Raw genomic sequence first — 20,391 nt, 5'->3', positions numbered from 1 at the left:
TTCTAGCTATCCAGAACTTCTAGAGCTTGCACTTAGGGTAAATACAAGGGTCTTTTTTCGGGGTGGAGGGAGGGGGTAACCACTCTTCGATCACTCTGATTCTTAAAAAGGGCAATAAAGCTTCTGATTACCAGTCTAATTAGCCCCCTCCGACGTTTATACGATTACCCTTTCTATATAAGCCTTATAGGGCCCCAGGGCATAACTTACAACCCTTATCCTAAGGGTCATGGAGGGGGGGGGGGGTGTCACCCATAAAGATATAATTTAGGGAAGCTTCAACTAAGTTGAAGAAAATGGCTATCTTAAAATTTTGATTAGACGTGTTTGGGGTAATTGTGGGTGTAAGAGGGGTGTTAGTTGATCACCCTTCAATCACTTCCGACAATAAAAAGCGCACTTGTACTTTCAGTTTCAAATTGAATGAGGCTTTTTCAAAGTATCTACAGCAATTTCTTTGCTGCAAAGTGCACTGGTCTTTAAGAAGAAAATACGTGATTGACATAATTGTTAATTATCCGTTGACATAATAATCCGTTCTCTTTGGGGGAGAATGAAACTTGATGGGAAGAATAAGCACAAGTTGTAGATATGTGATTGACATAATTTGAACGGATCTGTTCTCTTTCGGGGAGCTAGAGGATGTTAAGTTGGAAAAATTAGGAAAATTGAGGTATTTTCCTCAACTTAATAACGGGTGACCGGATCTTAATGAACTTTGATATTTAGAAGAAACTCATGTCTCAGAGCTGTTATTTCAAATCCCGACCAGATCTGTTTACATTGGGGGAGTTGGAGGGGGAAACTGGAAATCTTGGAAAACGCTTATAAATGTCGTATATTCGTGATTGACGTAACCGGACTGGATCCGCTCTCTTTGGGGGAGTTAGGGGGTGGGGTTCAGTGCCTCGGCAAGTTTGGTGCTTCTGGACGTGCTAGGACGATGAAAATTGGTAGGCGTGTCAGGGAGCTGCACAAATTGACTTGATAAAGTCGTTTTCCCCGATTCACGCACCTGGGGGGCTATAGGGAGAGGAAAATTACAAAAAGTGATGTAGTTTTAACCTACGAGTGGGTGATCGGATCTTAATGAATTTTGATATTTAGAAGAACCTCGTGACTCAGAGCTCTTATTTTAAATTTCAACCGGCATTAAGCCTCTGATTTTCCTTTTAAAGCAATCTATTGACTCTTAGAACTTTTTCTAGGGCTCATACCATATGAGCTCTTGGCTCTTCCGACCTCGTCATAAGTGCCATATGAGCTCTTAGCTCTTGTTTTTTATGGATATTCTGTGTGTGACCACCCCCGGGGAGGGATAAGTAAAAAAAAAAAATTCTTTACTGAGCTAACGCCAGACTGAACTGGTAGGAAATATTAGACCTACTTTTTAGCCAATCAGTATGCTAAGACATTACATCTTTTGACGAAAAAAAAACTTTTGAAAGAAAAATCTGAGGAACTTGCTTCTCAGGCTGTTTCGTCTCGTACACTAATTGTTGATACCGCACCGGTAATAGCTATCTAGTTCTTTGTTGTTGTTTTTTATAGCTGCAGTCTTTGGTTGATTAGTTTTGTTTGCAATAAATATATTTTTACAATTGACGACTGAGCCCTCCGAATCAAAACGCTGTCCCTTGAAAAACCTTTTACAATCCCAAATATCCTTGAATTCTAGTGCTAAGGTTTAGTGCAAAAGCCATCGATATTCAAACACTATAATTTAATTGGAAAAGTTGTCTCCGAACAAACATGATAGAAGTAGAAAATTCCAGGTTTAAAAAACTTTATTTTTTTCCGTTACGAAGATGGTTCCAGAGGTGTCAGTTTCTCTGGATAACACGATTTTAGGTTATCTTTGAAGCTATAATCATTGCGGAGTTATATCTCTTAGTGAAAGAAAAACCTAACCAGACATTACAAAAACATAATTATAGGAAATGCCAACCATTTAAGAAAACAGTGAATAGTAAGTCAAATGTCTTTTTACTAATTTATTCAGTGCGTAAACTAGTATATTAAAAATTAACAAGACAAGTTTAATCCATATTGAGGGATTGCGTGCTATGTTACCCAAGTATTGACCCTGATTTCAGTTGTTTGGAGTCTTTCCCAGCACACTTTTATTTTTGCCCAATCATTTGGCCAATTATTAGCCCAATCATTATTATTAGTAGCCCAATTATTAACCCAATTATTTATTATTAGCCCAATCATTTTCGGCAGTCCACTAAGGCACAAGGCATGATAAAAATACGACTAATTAAGGCCTGAGAACCAGAAGTTTTTTGCAGCACTTGCAATTCTTAATTAGATAAATAAGTTAACTGATGGCACCCATAAATAGCAGAGTGTTTACATTTATCTTTCAATTCAGTCTTCTCTTAGTATTCGTCACCTATTAAACGTGTACTAATTAAAGCAGAAGTTATTTCCTTTGAATTAACGTTAAGAAGACTAAGCCGGTTCGACTAGGAACACTGATAGCGAAGAATTGATCTTAGTATTGACGCCATAAGAACTTTATGTGCGCACATAGCCACTATTCCTTTCTTCTTTTAATGATTTAAGATGACGAAGAAGGCCTAACAGTGATTCCCTCAGGGCAAGATGCAGGTGCTGGTTACGTAATATGGAATGTTTTCTAAAAGATGCAGTTGCATGTTAAGAAGCGTTTACTTTTTGTTGTTACGTAATAAGAAATGTTTTCTAAAAGATTTCTTTGGTTGTTCCGTAATAGGGCTTTTTTATTTTTGGTTGTTACGTAATACAGAGTGTTCAATTTTGGTTGTTTCATAGTTGGGATTGTTTTCTAAAATATTCAGGTGCATGGTACGTAATAGGGTATGTTTACCTTTGGTTGTTACGTAATAGAGAAGGTTTTCTAAGCGAAGCATGTGTAATTTACTTAAAAACCTAAGAGTGTAGGGAAAAACCTTCGAAACCCTGCCAAATCCGGATTTACTTGATTGTTACCTAAAAGGGAATGTTATTGTAGGTTAGTAAATGGGGCAGTCCCGCTTCTAAAAAAAATTGATCGTGGTCCAATATTTATAGGTGAGGGTGACTTACTAGATTTGCTTTAGTATTAAAAAAGAGTCCAGCACGTCGACATCAAGGATATTATTCTCTAGTAATGGATGCTTTTATTCTATTGGATATTGAAGGCGGTAGCAATAGCGAAATGAGGCCTAGTGTGTCTATCGTGGCAGTCGCAATTACAAGGAGTTGCCGTCTAACCCTAAAATGGCATGAGATATTTGCATGATATGCTACATCATTAAGAAAAATCAAGTCGAATGAACAGTTATGCTTTGCGGCAAAAGCGAATATGTAATGCTCTTAGGTCACACACACACATACACACACACACACACACATACACACACAAACACACACACACACACACACACACACGCACACACACACACGTTGTCGGTTCGAGGGGCAGAGAGGGGTCTATTAGATATTCTCCAGAAAAATTATCTACGGATATTTTTATGCACTTGCTTGGCTGACCTTATGTCAAACAGAAGCTGTATAAGAAAACGAAAAAATATGCTTCAATCCCACTTTTAATGGCTATAAATAAAGAAAGATTGACATAACTAGGGCACGTTATATCGGAGGTGCGAAGAGTTCAAAAGGAAGGATTTAAAGAAATAGAGCTTCACGAAAAAGGTAGAGTGGAACTTTGTACATTTGGCTTAGATGAAGAATGTGTGCAGCTGTGTTGGTCTCAGGCTGCTTGGTGCTGAAGCAAGTTCTCGTTAGTAACAGAATTAGTAGTGTTTGTAATAGTGGTAGCAATAATGATCGTTGTAGTAGTAGTAGTAGTTGTTGTAGTAGTAGTAGGGGTGGTTCTTAGTAGTAGTATTTCTTTTGGATTCGATCTTAATGATATTTAGTGACGCACATATATTAATATTAATTTTTTTTAAATCCACAAAATAGGTTTTTGAAAGAAAAGTATACAGCTCCATTAAGCCAAAAATCAACAAAAATAAAGTCAAATAATCTTACAAGCATAAAACTACCACAAATCACTATCATTAAATAAAGGAAACTCAAAACGAACAGAATTCACAATAAATCGACGAGTCAAACTGAAAACAAGCAAAAATTAAGATGAATAGGACTGATAACCACCATGCCTTCTCAAGACCAGAATATAATTTGGGCTTTACTGAAAAAAAAATATGTGACCATGAGTTGTCAGTCTAATTTACATTACTGAATTTATACTAATTTGCGCTTACTAAAAAAAAAAATAAAAATAAAAAACGAACAAACAAACGACCGTCGATTGTCGGTTTAATTAACATGAATACACTTCATCTTCTTGGAAAGTAAATTTCAAACATGTATACTTTGTTCAATAATATATACTATATGTGAACAATGAACAAATTGCATAACTTACAGCCCTTTTGTTCAGGACTGTGGGGAGGTTGACATCCCCAGTAAATAACCTTCCAACAATGCTGAACAAAATTGCTCTGTTAAAATTTCGATTGAATATATTTTTTGGGGAATGATAAGCTTGGGGGGGGGGGGCTGATGTTCTTTCATTCATTTTTAACTCCTAAAATGGATTAAACAAAAAAACAAGTTTTTTTAACGGAAAGTAAGAAGCGACATTAAAACTTAAAACGAACAGAAATTACTCCGTATATGAAAGTGGCTTTTCCTCCTCAACGCCTCGCTCTTTAGCTAAAGTTCGACCCTTTCTCTTAACTCTACTTTTTAAAACAGTAAGAAACTTTAGCGTAAAGAGCGGGGCGTTGAGGAGGAAAAGCCCCTTTCATATACGGAGTAATTTCTGTTCGTTTTAAGTTTTAATGTCGCTCCTTACTTTCCGTTAAAAAAACTTGTTTTTTTTATTTAATTTCTGGACGTTTTTGAACTAATGCATGTTTTGATCTTGGCTCTCCGTACACAAATAATTAAAACGAAATTTGCATATTATTTAATTGCAATTAATCGGAAGATTTTGAGAAAAAAGAAGCGAGGGGGGAGGCCTAGTTGCCCTCCAAGTTTTTGACTACTTAAAAAAGCAACTAGAACTTTTAATTTTTTACTAATATTTTCATTGGTAAAAAGTATACGTAACTTACGAATTAACTTACGTAACGAACTTCTATATTCGTATGTTTTTATTGTGTATATGAAGGGGTTCAACCCTCGTCGATACCTCGCTCTTTACACTAAAGCTTAGATTTTGTCCCAATTCCTTAAGAATGACCTCTGAATCACAAAGGCAGTAGAACAAATAGTTGAAATTATTAAAAATACTTTAGCGTAAAGAGTGAGGTATAACGAGGAGGTAAACCCCTCATATGCGTAATAATTTTTGTTCTTTTTAAGTTTTAATGCTGCTTCTTACTTTCAGTAGAAAAAACTTTTCATATTTATTTTTTCATTGTTTTTTCAAATAAAGCTAGAAAATCCTGCGCCCCCTTCATTGAAATTCTCTTCCCCCATGAGAAGTTTCTCCATGGAAATATCCTCCCACGTAACCCCCCCCCCCTCAGCTCTCTCCCCTAAACCAAAAAAATCCCCCTGAAAACGTCTGTACACTTCCCAGTAACCATTATCATATGTAAACACAGGTCAAAGTTTGTAACTTGCAGCCCCTCCCACGGGGACTACGGGGAAGTAAGTTGTACCTAAAGACATAGTTATTAGTTTTTTCGACTATGGTGAATAAAATGGCTATCTCAGAATTTTAATCTGGCGACTTTGGGAAAAAACTTTGCGGGGGAGGGGGCTCAGGTGCCTTCCAATTTTTTTGGTCACTTAAAAAGGGCGCTAGAACTTTTAATTTCTGTTAGAATGAGCCCTCTCGCAAGATTCTAGGACCACTCAGTCGATACGATCACCCCCGGGGAAAAAAAACAAAAAACAAACAAATAAACACGCATACGTGATCTGTCTTCTGGCAAAAAATGCGAAATTCCACATTTTTGTAGATAGGAGCTTGAAACTTCGACAATAAGGTTCTCTTATACGCTGAATCTGATGGTGGGATTTTTGTTAAGATTGTATGACTTTTAGGGGGTGTTTCCCCCTATTTTCTAAAAATGAGGCAAATTTTCTCAGGTTCGTAACTTTTGATGGGTATAGCTCATCTTGATGAAAGTTGTATATTTAAAATCAGCATTAAAATGTGATCCTTTTGATGTAATTAAATAAAAAAAACTAATTTTTTTAGCTGAAAGTAGGGAGCGACATTAAAACTTAAAACGAACAGAAATTACTCCGTATATGAAATGGGTTGTCCCCTCCGCAATCTCTTGCTCTTTACGCTAAAGCTTTTAATTTTTAAAAAAAGTAGAATTGTGGCAAAGAGTCAAACTTTAGCGTAAAGAGCGAGGGATTGCGGAGGGGGCAACCCATTTCATATACGGAGTAATTTCTGTTCGTTTTAAGTTTTAATGTCGCTCCTTACTTTCAGCTAAAAAAATTAGTTTTTTTTATTTAATTTCTGAACGTTTTTGAATTAATGCATGTTTGGTTTTGGCTCTCCGCACATAAATTATTAAAATGAAATTTGTATATTAATTCTTTTTTTGGCTAAATGGCTTTTTCTTAGTTTTGATCAGACGATTTTGAGAAATAAGGCGTGGAGAAGGAGGCCTAGTTGCCCTCCAATTTTTCGGTTACTTAAAAAGGCAACTAGAACTTTTAATTTTTAACGAACGTTTTTATTAGTAAAAAATATACGTAACTTAAGTATTAACTTACGTAACAAACTTTCATAACCTTATGTTTTTATTATGTATACGAGGGGGTTTGTACCCTCGTTAATACCTCGCTCTTTACACTAAATCGTAAGTTTTGTCCCAATTCTTTAAGAATGACCCCTGAATCAAAAAGGCCGTAGAATAAATAGTTGAAATTACTAAAAATACTTTTGCATAAAGAGCAAGGTATTTATCTCCTCCTAAATACCTCGCTCTTTATGCTAAAGTATTTTTAGAACCCCTCATATGCGTAATAATCTCTGTTCGTTTTAAGTTTCAATGCTACTTCTTTAGAAGAAGTAGTTCAATGCTACTTCATTTGAAAAAACGTTTTCATGTTTATTTTTTATTGTTTTCTTATAGTAATGCTAGAAAATCCTGCGCCCTTCTCATTGAATTTTTCTTCCCCCATGACAGATTCCTCCAAGGGAAGATCCTCCAACATAGCCCCCTCTCCTCAGCCCCACCCCCAAACAAAATAAAATCCCCCTGAAAACGTCTTTACACTTCCCAATAACCATTATTATATGTAAACACTGGTCAAAGTTTGTAACTTGCAGCCCCTCCCCCAGGGATTGTGGGGGAGTAAGTCATTCCCAAAGACATAGTTATTATGGCTTTTGACTATGCTGAACAAAAGGGCTATCTCAAAATTTTGATCCATTGACTTTCGGAAAAAAATGAGCGTGGGAGGGGGCCTAGATGCCCTCCAATTTTTTTGGTCACTTAAAAAGGGCACTAGAACTTTTCATTTCCGTTAGAATGAGCCCTCTTGCGACATTCTAGGACCACTTGGTCGATACGATGACCCCTGGGGAAAAAAAAAACAAAAAAACAAACAAATAAACACGCATCCGTGATTTGTCTTCTGGCAAAAAATACAAAATTCCACATTTTTGTAGATAGGAGCTTGAAACTTCTACAGTCAGGTTCTCTGATACGCTGAATCTGATGGTGTCATTTTCGTTAAGATCCTACGACTTTTAGGGGGTGTTTCCCCCTATTTTCCTAAATAAGGTAAATTTTCTCAGGCTCGTAACTTTTGATGGGTTAGACTAAACTTGATGAAACTTATATATTTAAAATCAGCATTAAAATGCGATTCTTTTGATGTAGCTATCTATATCAAAATTCCATTTTTTAGAGTTTTGGTTACTATTGAGCCGGGTCGCTCCTTACTACAGTTCGTTACCACGAACTGTTTGACTATTGGTATCAAAATTTCATTTTTTAGAGTTTCGGTTACTATTGAGCCGGGTCACTCCTTACTACAGTTCGTTACCACGAACTGTTTGATATTAAAACTTCCGACTTCCAATATATATATATATATATATATATATATATATATATATATATATATATATATATATATATATATATATATATATATATATATATATATATATATATATATATATATATATATATATATATATATATATATATATATATATATATATATATATATATATATATATATATATATATATATATATATATATATTTATAACCCACTTACATAAAATATAAATAGTGGAGTAAACACCAGCAAAAATCAACAACAACATTACAAAAAAAAAATCAAACAACAATAAATCACCTAAAATATTTAATCGACAATAACGTTAAATAAACAATTTTAATGAAAAAAAAAACGAATTAAGCCATGATGAGGCGACAATCGCCGATACGCTGTTACCGAAATCTTTTTGTGTAAACCAGTCAGCTTTTCATTCGGGAGGTGAAACTTATTTATTAGTTTTTTATTCCTAAACCAAATAGGAAGATAAAGACGATATTTACCAGAACGGAAATGGGCCACCCGAATATCACTAAAATCCTTATTCCTAAGTATAGGATAAACCCCGGAAAGGTAAAGAATCAATCAAATGAGCTCCAGTAGATCCAAAGTTTATACAATGTCCGTTCCATAGAAACCTTATATGCCCTGGGCATAACTTACAACCCTTGTCTACGGGCTCTGGGGATTGTATCCACCCTAAAAACATTGTTATATGATTTCTGGAGCATTGGTAACAAAATGGCTATCTCAAAATTTCAATATAATGAGTTTTGGGGAAGAAGATGTTAGGGAGAAAGGCTAGCTGCTCTCCATCGTCTTTGACTTTTAAAGAAGAACTAGAACTGTACGTTTCAAATGAAATGAGCCTCTTCTAAAATTCACACGACCAACCCTTCCATAAAAACCATATATGCTCTTGGGGCATAGCTTACAACCCTCCCCCCAGACCCAGGGAGATTCTGTCCACCCCGAAGGCTTTATTGTATTATATTTAGACTGTTTTTGAATAAATGGCTATCTCAAAATTACATGGGATGCACATTTGGAAAATAAAACTTACGGAGGAGCACGGTTTACCTCTGATCACTTTAACTCTTAAAAAGAGAACTAGAAAATATAATTTCCAATCAAATGAGCCCCCCTCAGAATTTATACGACCGTCCTTTCCATAAAAACCTTATATGCCCTTGGGGCATAACTTATAACCCTTGAACTGAGGGCTCTATGGATGAGGGGATTTCATGCTTAAAGAACATAATTTTCAAACTTTTCAACAACGCTGAACAAAATGGCTATCTCAAAATTTTGATTAGTTGTGTTTTGGGAATTTATGGGCATGGAGGGGGGCTGGGCCCTGTTGCCCTCCAATCGCTTTTGACTATGAAAAAAGACCCTTTCAATTTCCAATTGAATGACCCTTTTTTGAAGTTTTAAGATAACAAATGACCATCTCAAGACTTCTATCAGATGTGGGAAATACAAGGTGGGTTGGTTTGTTTGTGGGGGGGGGGTGCTATCCACCCTTTGATCACTTTAAACTTTAAAAAGGTACTATTACTTCTGATTACCATTCCATTGAGCCCATCCGAAGTTTATACGACCAGCCTTTCTATAAAAATCTTATGTGCCCACAGGGCATAACTTAAAACAACGGTCCCGAGGGTGTCGGTGGGTTTGTCATCCTCAAAGGCACAATTTCTGGACCTTTTAGCTACGCTGAACAAAATACCTATCTCAAAATTTTGATTGGATATGTTTGAGAAATGATGGGCGTGTGAGGGAGGCTCGTACCCCTCCAATCAGTTTTGACTATTAAAAGGGGCACTATCCACTTCAATTTCCAATCGAATCAGGTTTTTTCGAAGTTTCTACTACAAATTTCTTCTACTAGTTTCTAGCTATCCAGAACTTCTAGAGCTTGCACTTAGGGTAAATACAAGGGTCTTTTTTCGGGGTGGAGGGAGGGGGTAACCACTCTTCGATCACTCTGATTCTTAAAAAGGGCAATAAAGCTTCTGATTACCAGTCTAATAAGCCCCCTCCGACGTTTATACGATTACCCTTTCTATATAAGCCTTATAGGGCCCCAGGGCATAACTTACAATCCTTATCCTAAGGGTCATGGAGGGGGGGTGTCACCCATAAAGATATAATTTAGGGAAGCTTCAACTAAGTTGAAGAAAATGGCTATCTCAAAATTTTGATTAGACGTGTTTGGGGTAATTGTGGGTGTAAGAGGGGTGGTAGTTGCCCTTCAATCGCTTCCGACAATAAAAAGCGCACTTGTACTTTCAGTTTCAAATTGAATGAGGCTTTTTCAAAGTATCTACAGCAATTTCTTTGCTGCAAAGTGCACTGGTCTTTAAGAAGAAAATACGTGATTGACATAATTGTTAATTATCCGTTGACATAATAATCCGTTCTCTTTGGGGGAGAATGAAACTTGATGGGAAGAATAAGCACAAGTTGTAGATATGTGATTGACATAATTTGAACGGATCTGTTCTCTTTCGGGGAGCTAGAGGATGTTAAGTTGGAAAAATTAGGAAAATTGAGGTATTTTCCTCAACTTAATAACGGGTGACCGGATCTTAATGAACTTTGATATTTAGAAGAAACTCATGTCTCAGAGCTGTTATTTCAAATCCCGACCAGATCTGTTTACATTGGGGGAGTTGGAGGGGGAAACTGGAAATCTTGGAAAACGCTTATAAATGTCGTATATTCGTGATTGACGTAACCGGACTGGATCCGCTCTCTTTGGGGGAGTTAGGGGGTGGGGTTCAGTGCCTCGGCAAGTTTGGTGCTTCTGGACGTGCTAGGACGATGAAAATTGGTAGGCGTGTCAGGGAGCTGCACAAATTGACTTGATAAAGTCGTTTTCCCCGATTCACGCACCTGGGGGGCTATAGGGAGAGGAAAATTACAAAAAGTGATGTAGTTTTAACCTACGAGTGGGTGATCGGATCTTAATGAATTTTGATATTTAGAAGAACCTCGTGACTCAGAGCTCTTATTTTAAATTTCAACCGGCATTAAGCCTCTGATTTTCCTTTTAAAGCAATCTATTGACTCTTAGAACTTTTTCTAGGGCTCATACCATATGAGCTCTTGGCTCTTCCGACCTCGTCATAAGTGCCATATGAGCTCTTAGCTCTTGTTTTTTATGGATATTCTGTGTGTGACCACCCCCGGGGAGGGATAAGTAAAAAAAAATATTCTTTACTGAGCTAACGCCAGACTGAACTGGTAGGAAATATTAGACCTACTTTTTAGCCAATCAGTATGCTAAGACATTACATCTTTTGACGAAAAAAAAACTTTTGAAAGAAAAATCTGAGGAACTTGCTTATCAGGCTGTTTCGTCTCGTACACTAATTGTTGATACCGCACCGGTAATAGCTATCTAGTTCTTTGTTGTTGTTTTTTATAGCTGCAGTCTTTGGTTGATTAGTTTTGTTTGCAATAAATATATTTTTACAATTGACGACTGAGCCCTCCGAATCAAAACGCTGTCCCTTGAAAAACCTTTTACAATCCCAAATATCCTTGAATTCTAGTGCTAAGGTTTAGTGCAAAAGCCATCGATATTCAAACACTATAATTTAATTGGAAAAGTTGTCTCCGAACAAACATGATAGAAGTAGAAAATTCCAGGTTTAAAAAACTTTATTTTTTTCCGTTACGAAGATGGTTCCAGAGGTGTCAGTTTCTCTGGATAACACGATTTTAGGTTATCTTTGAAGCTATAATCATTGCGGAGTTATATCTCTTAGTGAAAGAAAAACCTAACCAGACATTACAAAAACATAATTATAGGAAATGCCAACCATTTAAGAAAACAGTGAATAGTAAGTCAAATGTCTTTTTACTAATTTATTCAGTGCGTAAACTAGTATATTAAAAATTAACAAGACAAGTTTAATCCATATTGAGGGATTGCGTGCTATGTTACCCAAGTATTGACCCTGATTTCAGTTGTTTGGAGTCTTTCCCAGCACACTTTTATTTTTGCCCAATCATTTGGCCAATTATTAGCCCAATCATTATTATTAGTAGCCCAATTATTAACCCAATTATTTATTATTAGCCCAATCATTTTCGGCAGTCCACTAAGGCACAAGGCATGATAAAAATACGACTAATTAAGGCCTGAGAACCAGAAGTTTTTTGCAGCACTTGCAATTCTTAATTAGATAAATAAGTTAACTGATGGCACCCATAAATAGCAGAGTGTTTACATTTATCTTTCAATTCAGTCTTCTCTTAGTATTCGTCACCTATTAAACGTGTACTAATTAAAGCAGAAGTTATTTCCTTTGAATTAACGTTAAGAAGACTAAGCCGGTTCGACTAGGAACACTGATAGCGAAGAATTGATCTTAGTATTGACGCCATAAGAACTTTATGTGCGCACATAGCCACTATTCCTTTCTTCTTTTAATGATTTAAGATGACGAAGAAGGCTTAACAGTGATTCCCTCAGGGCAAGATGCAGGTGCTGGTTACGTAATATGGAATGTTTTCTAAAAGATGCAGTTGCATGTTAAGAAGCGTTTACTTTTTGTTGTTACGTAATAAGAAATGTTTTCTAAAAGATTTCTTTGGTTGTTCCGTAATAGGGCTTTTTTATTTTTGGTTGTTACGTAATACAGAGTGTTCAATTTTGGTTGTTTCATAGTTGGGATTGTTTTCTAAAATATTCAGGTGCATGGTACGTAATAGGGTATGTTTACCTTTGGTTGTTACGTAATAGAGAAGGTTTTCTAAGCGAAGCATGTGTAATTTACTTAAAAACCTAAGAGTGTAGGGAAAAACCTTCGAAACCCTGCCAAATCCGGATTTACTTGATTGTTACCTAAAAGGGAATGTTATTGTAGGTTAGTAAATGGGGCAGTCCCGCTTCTAAAAAAAATTGATCGTGGTCCAATATTTACAGGTGAGGGTGACTTAATAGTGTGCGACTTACTAGATTTGCTTTAGTATTAAAAAAGAGTCCAGTACGTCGACATCAAGGATATTATTCTCTAGTAATGGATGCTTTTATTCTATTGGATATTGAAGGCGGTAGCAATAGCGAAATGAGGCCTAGTGTGTCTATCGTGGCAGTCGAAATTACAAGGAGTTGCCGTCTAACCCTAAAATGGCATGAGATATTTGCATGATATGCTACATCATTAAGAAAAATCAAGTCGAATGAACAGTTATGCTTTGCAGCAAAAGCGAATATGTAATGCTCTTAGGTCACTCGGCTCGCTGCAACTGAAGACTGTATTACCCCAACGGTCAACTGCCTGGAGGGAATCTTTTCCGGGGGTCCTTAACGCTTGTTAAGGCGAGCCTGCCGGGTTCAAAACACCCAGTACTAGGAGTCTTAGGTGGAGAGAACGTTAACACCACCGTCAATCCCGAATGCCTAGACAAGTATGCGCTGGTCCTGACCGAGTTCAAACCAAGGAAATCCAAGGTTCTCTTTTATCTGCTGTATTAACTGAAAATGGAGGGCAAGCATGAGACAACCAATAACATTTATAAAAACGCCTAACAAAACCTAAACCCTAAACCACACTTACTTAAAACTTATGTTATATCCTTTATAGACGACAAATGACTTAAAAAACAAGCGCCAAGGCTAAAAAAAAACTTTACTTTCTATACTTTCCCAAAAAACTACATTTTTACAGCCAGGTACTTTTCTGTGGTTAAATGACGTGTGCCGAACCGGCTAAAACTCGATAAAGATTTATTAATTAGATTTTTGGAAAGGAATGTTTTTTAGCATTTAATCAATAATAGTTTATATTCATTTAGTTATACTCATCACAAATATAATGCATATGCAAAAAATGCAAGACGGATTAAAAGTATTAGTGATATATATTGAAGACAAAGATCTGAATTAATCTATAAAAAAGGAGTAAGTTTCTTACGAGCGAGAAAGAATCCTTGTTAGTCTATAATCGGTAGTGAGAGTGTCAGGATTGAAAATGACTTGATTTGAGAAAAAAATAATAAAGAATCTAGTGACTTTGGAAAAACGTTAATGCTTAACCATATAATGAGAAATGAGTTACCCTCTTTGTACTATTGCATGAAACTTTTAAGTGGTGGCCCAGATACATTTACTCAATTCATTGATATATTAATTGAAACAAAACAAAAACCTGTTATGGTTTTGCTTCTAACCACTACCTAGATGGCCATTTTGCAAGGCAACAACAAAAAAGTCAAAAATCTTGTCTAAATAAGTTTAGTAACGTCACTCAACTATTCCTCCTCCTAGAAGACATTCATTTTATTGATCACGTTTCAGTTTCTTTTTAGCAATGGGACAGTCAAAATTGAAAATGTTCTACACATGTCCACTATGTTTTCATACATTAAGAAGCTGGTCATCCTGTGAGAATTGTACTATTATTGATTAATGTCATGAAAATTATAGTTTATGCAATCCATGTAAATTGCATAGAGGATACCCAGGGTAAATTAAAGCCTATAATTCCTGTCTTGAAGATCTTTGTGATTCCCACACTAGAGGTTTCCTCTGCTCAAATTGTCACTACAATATATGTGATCAATGGGAAAATACTTACCATTGCATGATTGCAAAAACCCTACACTTGATTTCAGTTTATTTTTAAGAGACTGGTATCGTCGTGGTTTTAAATTGTTTTTTTTGGGGGGGGGGGAACCTGGTCTACACTTCAATTGCCGGAATGATAAGAGAGTCTGGTTCTATAGACATCAATGTAAAAGATACCGGCTACTATGGTTATAAGTCTACTGGTTATGGCACTTGGTATTAACCAAGTGACATATAGCAATCGCAAATTCTGTCGGTCTGTCGGTCTCTGTTTTGCTACTTTAGGCACTTTCAGGTAAGCTAGGACGATGAAATTTGGCAGGCGTATCAGAAACCGGACCAGATTAAATTAGAAATAGTCGTTTTCCCGATTTGACCATCTGGACGGGAGTGGGGGCCCGTTACTTCATAAAAAACAGAAAAATTGAAGCATTTTTAACTTACGAACGGTTGATCAGATCTTAATCAAATTTGATGTTTGGAAGGATATCGTGTCTCAGAGCTGTTATTTAAAATCCCGACCGGATCTGGTGACATTGGGGGGTGGGGATTTGGGAAGGGGAAACCTAAATCTTGGAAAACACTAAGAGTGGAGGGATCGGGATGAAACTTGGTGGGATAAATAAGAACAAGTCCTAGATACATGATTGACATAACCGGAACGGATCCGCTCTCTTGGGGGTAGTTGGGGGGGCTAATTCTGAAAAATTAGAAAAAATGAGGTATTTTAACTTACGAACGGGTGATCGGATCTATGCATATGTGTGTTTGTTTGTCCGCATATGACGTCTGAAAAATAAAGAAGAAAAAGAAAACTAAAAAAATAAAAGAAATAAAAAAAAGGTTAAAAACTAAAAAAAACTAAAAAGAAAAAAAAAACTAAAAAAACTAACAGCTAAAAAAGCTAAAAAACCAAAAAAAAGGAAAAAAAGCTACAAAAAAAATTAAAGCAAGTTTGTTTTTTTGTATGTTTGAGGGTTTACATATGACGTCCGAAAAATAAAGAAGAAAATGAAAACTAAAAAAGAAAAAAAAGGTAAAAAACTAAAGACTAAAGAGAAAAAAACTAAAAAAAAGAAAAAAACTAAAAATGAAAAAAAAAAAAATAAGAAAAATTAAAAAAAAAGAAAAAAAAGAAAAAACAAAAAGAAAAAAACTAAAAAAGAAAAAAAACTAAAAAAAAGAAAAACAAAAAAAGAAAAAAAACTAAAAATGAAAAGACTAAGAAAAGAAACAACTAAAAAAGAAACTATATCTATATATATAAAAATAAGTTGTATGTATGCATGTTTGTTTGTTTGTGGGTTTGCATATGACGTCATTATAAGTATATAAGGGTTTGTATATGACGTCACGATAAGATGACGCTACAGACCGGGACACCGGGACACAAATGACGACCGGGACACAGGGAATATAAATGACGACCGGGACACTCAAAGAGAAATGACAGACCGGGACACCGGGACACAAATGACGACCGGGACACAGGGAATATAAATGACGACCGGGACACTCAAAGAGAAATTACAGACTGGGACACCGGGACACAAATGACGACCGGGACACAGGGAATACAAATGACGACCGGGACACAGGGACACAACTACAACGGGGACGGCAAGGGGAACAGGGGGATATATAAATGACGACGGGAAACACAGGGAATGTTCGACTAGCAATCACCATCAACAAAGCTCAAGGGCAATCATTAGAAAAATGCGGTATAGATCTGAATACGGATTGTTTTTCCCATGGACAATTATATGTTGCATGTTCAAGAGTCGGTAAACCTGACAGTCTATTTATATGCAGAGACAATGGGACAGCGAAGAATGTTGTATATTCGCAAGTTTTGCGAAGTTAAAAACATATATATATCTATCTATATTCACAGATGGGACACAGGGACACAACTACAATGGCGCGTAACGACTGACGCGCGTGGAGGGGGGCCTCCCAACCAACACGAACTAGGTGTTGATGTGGCGCGAAGCGCCACACCAACAGCTAGTGTTTAATATCACGTAGATGATGCGTCACAGGTCTAGCATCTAAGACTTTTGACACCTTAAAATGTTAAGTGGACCACAAGTAATTCCTCTTTTCAAAAATATTACCTATTCAATTGATATAAACTGCATCACAAATATAAAATTTCCCCTTCAGAACCTTTTGATCGGAATGTTATCTATGAAAAAAGTCAATTGTATTGTTACTATGATGAATTTCAAGAGGACTAACATTGGACAGGGATCGATGAGGATGTTAATTATAAATCAACAAGATTTTATCTAAATCTTGAATAAAAGCAAAAGTATTTTTGAATGGACAATATCTCGAGATTAGAAGTCGAATTGTTCCTATCAAGCGTTCAGCCAATGTTGCCTTTATTTGACTATAACTATGATAAAGTGTTATAGTATTTTTCAATAAAACCTTTTCTACATGTGGAATAAAAAATTCACTGTCGTGATTCGTTTGAATTTCTTATAGATTCAAGAGCTTTAGCAACTTCATTACCTCTCTTTTAACGCAATGGAACGGCAATCAAAGTGACTAAAAACACTGATTGCAAGTAAGATATAATTCTATGGGTTATTTTGACGTCTTTCAATCTCGTCTAGATTCAAAGTAACTGCTTGATATATATGCAAGGGGAAAAGGCAATAATTTTTCGATGATGATAACCCCGAACTCTTTGATTTCGATGTAGAGTGTATCTTTGTACATTCTGTATATACTCTGTCGCCACTTCTTTTCAAACTCAACGATTCTGGCAATTGTGGTGGAAGAAAATTGACTTCCAGCTTCGCCAACATTCTCATAAACTCGTTTCGAAACTTAAAACTTTTTGAACCTAAACGCGGTGTGAAGCGTCCGCTACCCTTTTGCATGTTGAATGTGGTGGAAAGGCGCTTTCGTTTAATAGTTTTTACATCACCATCCCCTCTTAATGTTGTATCCGAAAAAGATATATCTTTTGGTCAGGTCGAAGTGCATTTTGAAGAAAAACTAATTTTTCTTAGTCGGCAATTTTCTTATTGTTAATAAATGCGTCAAGATTATTTTCAAAGTGCTCTTTTGGTGATCCCTTGAGTCCAATTGGTGACAATTTGTAAGGTTTTGCCATCTTGTGAATATTTTTTACAAGTTCCGTGATTATTCGCAGTATCAATGAAAATCATTTACCACCTGCTTAAACATGTCGTTGTCTTCTGAAATCTTTTCCTTTCTTTTTAAAGCTAGGGTACGTACAAGTGCATGATGTTGCTTTGTCTGTTATCTAACTACATTTGGCAGTCAAATCTTGCCTTCAGTTAAATTTAAACAAAGCTCAGATAGGATATTAATGAACTCATTGTTAATACCATGTTTGAGTAAAGCTTTCCTATGCCGTGATTTTGAATTAGCTAATACGGAGAATAAATGAATGTTTTCATGTAGTTTCCTCAGTGTTTTGGTGGTGACTGACCTATTTTACTATTCACGGGTAGATGTATGGTCATTTCACTGTCAAAAAATATTTCTGACTACACGTAAATCCTCAAGCGTGTTTTTATCGAGATCCAATAGAATTTGACCACAGGGGTTTATTTATAGTTTTGTTTTATAGCGAGAGTAAAAATTTCGGTCCATCGGGATACATTTGCTTGTTTAAAGTTGTTAGGGAACATAAATCACGAAAAACGCTTTAAACGATATAATAAGTACAATTCAAAGTAAGTATACTCATACACTTACTCTGATGAAAGAGATTGTGGAGGACAACGGTTATGGAAATTTCTTCATGATGAAACCGGACCGTGAATAACTGTAACATCTCCTGAGAGCATTCTTCACTGGATTCAGCTAAATCATCAGCTTTCACCCACGAGTTTGGCTTAATAATATTAAACACGTCAGGTCCCCGTATGAGTTTTTTTTTAGCAATAGTCTTTATTTTATCATAGGACCCTTGCAACAAACTATAGCAATAATAGATATTTTTTTGGTTTTCTAAAAACATTTAGCACGATTTTGAATTTTTTCGTTAAAAGTGTTGTTTTGCCAGAAATTGAAGGTCCACTAAGAAATTATCTAAATGAAGTTTAAATTGATGCATATTACTTATCTCGATATCAAAATATAACTAACCGAACCTAACCTCAATCTGTTGTATTTATCCGATATGGCCGAACAAGCATTTTTTCAGCTCGAATTGTATAGTTTTAAAATTCTAAAGAGCGAATCTCAATGGCCTTCACTCTTGAAACTAATTTATATTCTACACAGTTCCTATAAACACTCATATTGAAATTTTCCTTTACAAAGCGTGAAGACACGCCTTTGGCGACTATTTTGTCTTCTTCATAGTACGTTTGCACACAGTAAACCTTCGGACCTGCAAGCACGCTGTGGAATTTCAAGTCGCTCCCCGCTTTGGATTTAAATATTGGAATAGTTTTGGATTTAATAGCGGCCTCGCGGTTCACTAGTTTTGGGTAAATGGATTCGTCCAAGTTGGTTTAGTTAAAAGTTGGCGTAGTACCATTTTCCGAATCTTTCTATGAATTTTCAACTTGTCCCTCTCCCGGCCCTTGGAGTTCCCACACATTGTAATTAAATTCCAAAATGAGTTTCTTTTAAATGTCTAATATAGCACTGCAAGTGGTAATATTTTTTTTTTAATACTACGCTTCTTTTCTTCCTATGTAAAAGGACCATATTTGAGTCTGTGATCGTAAACGATGTGGAATTTAGATCTGCAATGACTCGGGCACGTTCTTTTGGGTCAATTTAATCGTCACAACGACTACTAAGGCGTACACTCTCATCAGATTTTACCAAACGCTGAATATAAAAAGAGTCTAAAGAATTCTTTTTCATCCTTCGTTTTTACCTCAGATTGTTTACTGACAAATGTGTCAATAAACGTCTTAATGTATGAATTTTAATAGAATTGGAGGGTCCCTGAATATTTGTGACTTTGAAACCGCTGGCCATCGTTCACCAAAAAAGACTGTGATGTACATCTCAAACCAAAAACCAAATCCAGCCGCAAAAGACGCAGAGATTTGGCCAACAGTAACCAAAACAATAAGAAAACAAAGCTGTAATTTTACAAAGGTCCATTTAAGGTCCATTTACTTAAACAGAATACAAAAAACTTGACATGATTTAACTGACAATGGTTTAAATGATACTTCATTTGAACAGCAACAAGAAATTTTTGTCCAATAGTCCTGAGAATAAAAATTTAAAGGTAATTTTTAACGATAATGAAGCACAACTATATACACAATTAATTCTGGAATTCATATTTAAGTTTTATTTATAGAGTCCAGAGTCGGGTTTGAATCGGGGGGGGGGGGTGGTAGCCCTAAACATGTTTACAGTGACCTTTGATATGATATTTGAAGACATAAATTAGATTTTTTCGAATGATAGTAAAAAGCACCATGAAAACACAAAACCAACAAAAATATTCCGTCAGCTTCTAATCTTTATACTAAAGCTTGACTCATTATCCCAATTCTCTGAGAGCGACTTTTCAAACTCAAAAGCTGTGAAATTGGAATAAAAAGTATTTTTAAAGCACTATAAAACTTCAGCCGCAATCCAGGGTTTGAAGTAGGTGTAGCCCCCTTAATATATGGGATAATTTATGTTCTTTGTAGGTTTTACTGTCGCTCTTTGCTTTCACCTGAAAAGGAATTTTTTTTGTAGTTCCCAGCATAAGCACAAAAAAAGTTGTCCCGAGTCGTTCATTTTTC

At 35.9% G+C, this 20,391-nt stretch overlaps 1 protein-coding gene across 3 annotated transcripts in view; it reads left to right on the top strand.

Annotated features, from left to right (window-relative positions):
* LOC136034763 (uncharacterized) overlaps nt 1-20,391 on the top strand; it is a 55,390-nt gene that overhangs the window by 22,089 nt on the left and 12,910 nt on the right. The window contains exon 1 of one of the 3 annotated variants that reach the window (XM_065716162.1): nt 11,775-11,903. The exons of 1 other annotated variant lie outside the window; for it this stretch is intronic. The gene's annotated coding sequence lies outside the window, so the exon portion shown is untranslated. Of the gene's footprint in view, nt 1-11,774; nt 11,904-12,894; nt 12,933-20,391 lie in introns of those variants that run through there. One more of the 3 variants, XM_065716164.1, reaches the window with a different exon arrangement.

The sequence above is a fragment of the Artemia franciscana genome, chromosome 13, assembly GCF_032884065.1.
Source record: "Artemia franciscana chromosome 13, ASM3288406v1, whole genome shotgun sequence".
NCBI lineage: Eukaryota > Metazoa > Arthropoda > Branchiopoda > Anostraca > Artemiidae > Artemia > Artemia franciscana.
Note: the sequence above shows the minus strand (reverse complement) of the source record. Positions and strands in the feature narration are given on the sequence as shown.